The 6,091-nt window shown below is 32.0% G+C and overlaps 1 long non-coding RNA gene across 1 annotated transcript; it reads left to right on the top strand.

Annotated features, from left to right (window-relative positions):
- Positions 1–222: 222 nt before the first annotated feature.
- On the top strand, positions 223–2,012 carry LOC125261145. Its single transcript, XR_007183223.1, has 3 exons — positions 223–898; positions 1,396–1,463; positions 1,819–2,012. It is a non-coding gene; the product is annotated as an uncharacterized LOC125261145 (long non-coding RNA).
- The last annotated feature ends 4,079 nt before the right edge of the window (positions 2,013–6,091 follow it).

The raw sequence follows: 6,091 nt of genomic DNA, 5'->3' as shown, positions 1-6,091 counted from the left end.
ATGCTAAAGTGCACTTTTTAAAAAATGCACTTAATTTTTACTTAAGTATGACTTTATAGTGTTTTAAATAAGTACACTTATTTTGATGTATTGACTAATATGCTAAAGCACATGAAAAAATAATTTATTTTAATTTCAATTTAAGTGTGTTGTTCAAAATTACATTTGTAAATGTATTTTAAATATGCTTAGTCTTTAATATATACTGTGTGCATTAATACACCAGAAATGTATTTTTCTTTTGAATTTCAATACACTTGCTTATACAGTATAATCCAGTACAATTTATTGTTGAAATTTTTATCACCAGCTCCAGCTCTAAACTCAATTAGTGTCAGTTTTCTACATAATATTTGACACAAAATGTCATTTGTGGAGTGCTGAATTTGTGATACTTAATGCAATAGTGCTGTACTTTACATATGTGTCTAATAATTTTAATATCATTATGTTGTTCTAAGTCGATTAAACATATTTAATTGCATTAGTTGCAAGCAAAGATTTAACAAATCTAAACAAAATTTATTTGAATTCATATTCAGTTAAAATACATTAATAATTTTAATCAGACTAAACTGTAAAAATGATTGACTTTTAGTTAGGTGAATGAGTCAAGTTCTCTAAACGTACAGTCGAACTACAACAATGAACTAGAAAAACTACAATTTGAACAGAAATTAAATCATGCACGTATTATAGCCTATAAACTTTTTGTTTAATGCGCATGCGCTAAAATACTACGTCATGACGGCACACTACTTCACCAGAGTTTGAAAAATGCACTTTCAGCCATCTTTCTGTGATCGCGATGCGCGAGGCAACATTGCTGATCAAAGAAGAAAACAAAGGAGCGCACGTTTGGATGACTAGACGTTATGTACTACAAATGAAGAAGCAAGTAAGTATCTTGATATGCTCTCTTCATTTTTATTTTTTCACCGTAACATAACAGTTCTTATTGCCATTAAGAGTGTAACTTGTTTAGTTTAATCGCAATATGGAGGTGAATTATTCATGTTTACTATAATTTATTTATGATTGCATTATAATAATTTCTTATATATGAATGTGATCGCGTGTGTGGGCGTGTTCAAAGAATTTGGTTGCTGAAAATATTTTAATTGAACTCTGACTTTTTAAATCATTTTAAATGACTTAAGGTTAAATTTGCAGAACTAAATTCAAAGATCTGATCTTGTAACATTCAAAGACATTTACATTTAATCCATCTAATCGCTATTAACCACCAGTAATGTTCAATATATTACCCCCTCTAGAAATACTGCTTATAATCTATTTTTCTTTTTGCTTTTGAAAAGTGAGGTGTTCAATTACTGTTTGTGTTTGTAATATGTAATATTTTTGTGCTTATCTAGTTACATATTCATTTTGTAGGATCAGTACAGATCTGTCAATGGAGATACAGTGCAAGCTGTGTGGAATCAAAGACCCGTATTGATGAGGTGATGTTACAAGTTTTGCCATTAATTCTGCCATTAATTCAGCCAGCACACCCTGATCACACATTACAAGCTAAACACTGCCATCAACTATCCTTATAGCTTTTAAATGCTTTGAATCTTTTCTATTTGCAAGTAATAAATTCTCCCTGTGCACTTACAAATCCCCATCTCATCATTATATATTTATAATGATATTATATCATTATTTTCAAAGCAAAACGCATTCTGTGTGAACGCCCGCTCAATTTGCTTGGGTCTTGGGTTATTTATCTATATTTGTGTAATTGATAGTTATGTTTAATTCCCTGTAAAGTAGGAATAAAAATGTTTATAAAAATGTTCTCTATTTTTAAAGGCCAGTGTCAGTGAAGATGGTGTGGCCACTGGAATCCTTGTGTTTGTGGGAAATGTGAAGGAGCTTCTCCCAGGATTCTACAACAGTGTTGACCTGATGACTGAGGTAATTCATCTTGGGTGATGCAGTTGCGGTCAAAAGTTTACTTACACCTTGCAGAATGAACTGCTTCATCAGGGAAGTACTAAATAAAAAGACAACATGCAAATTTTTATGATCCCTTTTATTGTTAAAATTATTTTGCAGATACTGCAAGATGTTAGTGTCACAAATCCTGTCAGTTCCCCGGACTACAGTTAGGGTGATTTGCCTACAGTGGTTTAGGCTGCAGGATGGCCGAATGACTAAAGAAACGTTATCAGACAAGAAACTTATAGTTTTCTACCATCTTGCTATTACCACCCACTGCCACTTATACCAACAACGGAAATAAGTGCAGTTATAATAGCAAAATATGTGGGAGAGCATTATGATCATCGCACATCAAAGTTAATACCGAATCTAAACTGGTTAGCACATAATTTATAATTGAAATAGTTTAATAATATTTGGTTTAGGGCTGCACAATATTGGCAAAAAAAAAAATTCTGCAGTATATATTGCGATATGAAAAAAATTCACCAGATGACTTAAATAGCTCTATTTGGAAAGAAGTAATCATTCTAGGAGGATTGGGTTGATTTTGTAGGTGAGTGAATGCACAGAGAAAATAATGAACAAATTTTAAGCATAGATAAATATAGAACAAAGATACAAATTAAATAAATAGTGCTTTATATTTTTCAGCTAAGTCTAACAGTATTCAGTAGGGCTGGGTATTGACAATTTTCACGATTCGATTCGATTTCTATTCACAAGCTTGCGATTCGATTTCGATTCAATATCGATTATTTTGGATGTATATCAGATACAGTTAATGACAAATTTTCTTGAGGAAAAAAAATCTCTCAAATAATGCTATAAACTAGATGAGGGAGTCACTTGGTACTATATTACTATAATATTGAAGGTTAAAATTAACTTATTTACATACAAACACTTAAATTACAATAAATAGGTTTTTTTTATAATTAAGTTATAATACTAACTTTAGAATTATATAATAATATTTCTACTCCAATTCGTTTTTTGAAATATAAACATTTAAATCATGGCTGTTATAAATGATTTATTCAAACATGCATTAAATACATAAATTAATTATAAATAAAATAAATATTTAAAATAAAATTATAATGAATATGTAACGTGGTGCATATAATTAGCAGTATGCTCCTCTCTATAGCTGACTAAAGAGTTTATGCTGAATATGATTTTTCTGAAGTAAATGTGACATTACGTGACATTGTTTACAAGCTGTTTTATTGACGTCTTTCCACGGTTGAAACACTGATCTAAGCGATTAAATGTGACATGTTATGGATCAGTTGTACTGTATCTTGTAACATACCTTCAGATGTTCATTCATATTTATTTCACACTGTAACTGGTTTTAAAGTGGAGGAGATGATTGTTACACAGTACACATCTTGGCTTCAATCACTATCAGCAACTCTTTGCCTTTAGGAATACCAAATGGGTCTAGGAGGGTGGTGGAAAAGGACATCAAATGTCTTTGTTCATTTGATTATTTTCAAACCTACAAAGGTGTATATAAACTTTGGAGTGCAACTATATCTATTGCTTTCATTCAATTGAGCCAATTATAATAATGGACTGACTCTGTTTACAAACAATTGTTTTCCTTCTGTTTATCTTTTTCCTCAAGGTATTTTTTTTTTTTTTTTTTTTTAACTTTCCTGCCTCTTTGGAACATGTCCATTTACGCATACTGTGTAGAGATGGTGCGCAGCTTCATGGACATTTGAGGTTTTCTGCCGATGGAGAGCTTCTGGGACATTGACATAAACAGCACTTTTTCCTACAACTTCAAAAAAGTTGGTGATAGACAATTTTGGTTTCTTGTTTTTGTGCCTTTGGAATTCGTCAAGTTTTTTGTTTTGTTTTGTTTTGTTTTGTTTTGTTTTGTTTTTCTTTTCAAAATTACATTCACTGTAATGCTGGAGAAAGATTTTAGAAGAAACCTTTTGGTCCTGTTTAATGTTCGTGCTAGTAAAGGTTTCAGAGCTTATAAGTAACTAGGTTCGATAACACTTTACAATATGGTCTCATTTGTTAACATCAATTAATATATTAGACAGCATGATCTAACTATGTGCATTAACTTTTTTACAGTATTTATTCATCTTTTGTTAACATTAGGTAATAAAAAATATAGTTTTTTCAAGTTAGTTAATAAAATGTATAGTCATTGTTCATGTTAGTTTACAGTGCATTATCTATTAACATATGTAACTTTTGATTTTAATCATGCATAAGTAAATGTTAAACTGAATATTAACCAGGATTAATAAATGCTTTAAAGTATTTTTCATTCATAGTTCGTTAACTAAAATAGTTAACTAATAAAAAGTTATTATAAAGTGTTACCCAAAGTTTTGAATCTTTTCTTTTCTTTACATTTTGTTTGTATCTTATGTATCATCTTATAGATCATACCGAATGATTTTTTCTGAAAATGTAAAAATGCAGAAAGTGATGGGTAGGTTAAGCTTTAGGCACCTTTGTATGTGAGGGAGAAAATGATAATAAGCCTCTCTGTCCTCCAGACTCTTTCTATATGAGAGTTAAAGTGTTGTAATTGTTTGTGTTTGTATAGTGTTTCTTGGTTTTTTCTTGTGCATCAACAAAAAGGTTTTTGTGTTTTTTTTTTATAGATTGTTTTGTCAATAAATGTAGAGGGTTTCAATTTGCATTTGTGTTGATTGTAATATTTTGAAATATACTAAATTGTAACTTCATTATTATATGTAATAACAAATGTATTAAATTAAATAAAGTATGTAAATAATGTAATTACAAATGTATTAAATGATATAACAGTGTACATGTAAATTACATTTAAGTATATTTTAGTTCACATTAATTGCTTGTCACTACATTCGGAAGTACACTTTTACCATATTTCAAAGTACATAAAAAGTTGTATTAAAGTTGCACTTAAGTAGTTTTATTGCATTTAATATGAACTTAATCTGTGATATATTTAAAATTAATTACAAATAGAATGCACTTAAGCGGCTGAAAACATTACATTTAATTCACACTTAAGTGTATTAATAACTGATATTAAAATATATTTTATTTTACATTAATTGCTTGTCAGTACATTAAGCAGTGCACTTCAACTATATTTTAAAGATACTAGACGCAATTATGAAGGTTATCATAAAGTTGTATTAAAGTACCACTTAAGTTGTTCAAAAAAATCACTCAAAAGTTCAACTTATTGCATTTAATATGAACTTAATCTGTGATACATTTGAAATTAATTACAAATAGAATGCACTTAAGCGCTGAAAACATTACATTTAATTCACACTTAAGTGTATTTATGTCATGATCACCGTCTGTTCCTGTCAGTTCCCGGACTACATCTCCCATCATCCTCTCTGCCACTCACCTGCACACACTTAACACTAATCACTAATCACCACACCCAGCTGCAGCTCATTACCAGGACTATAAAAGACTCTTACACACATCACCTCACGGCTAGGTCTTGTTTTCCCTGTGTGACATTTCCAAGCGTTGTTATTCTGTTTCCCTGTCTGTTCTGGTTCCTGTTGCTGATCCCTGTCTGGTTCTACAGTTCTGTGATTGTTAGCTGCCTGCCTTTTGACCTCTGCCTGTTCTCTGACTACGATTCTGCCTGTCTCTGATGTTCTTGTTCGCCCCGTTTGACCATGCCTGTACGACCACGCTCAACATTTAATAAAGCTTTGCATGTGGATCTTACTCTGAGTCCCGCCTACGTTACAGAAGACCTAGCCCCATCAAGATCCAGCAGCTATGTTGGGCGTCCTAGTCCCAGCATGGATCCCGCAACACATCTGGTCAGCCTTCGTCAAGGTAACTGCACCCTGGAGGTTCATATCCAGAAATTCCTGGACATTGCCCATTTTTCTGATTTACCGGACTGTGCCCTCATTGACTTTTTTGTTTATGGACTAAATGAACCTCTTAAGGGTTATTTAATCACCAATGGTCCCCGAGGGACGTTTATGGAATTCTTGGACTTTGCCCTGCTTACCGTTGGTTCACGTTTTACTGTGGGTGTCGCGGGGAAATGCGACACCGTAGTAAACCACGTAATGGCCGCCGCATCAGCATCAGAGAACACTCACAAAATGGCGGGCACTACGACTTCACA

This window comes from Megalobrama amblycephala, unplaced genomic scaffold (assembly GCF_018812025.1).
Source record: "Megalobrama amblycephala isolate DHTTF-2021 unplaced genomic scaffold, ASM1881202v1 scaffold332, whole genome shotgun sequence".
Classification (NCBI taxonomy): Eukaryota; Metazoa; Chordata; class Actinopteri; order Cypriniformes; family Xenocyprididae; genus Megalobrama; species Megalobrama amblycephala.
The sequence above is the reverse complement of the archived record's forward strand: the minus strand, read 5'-3'. Positions and strand labels throughout refer to the sequence as shown.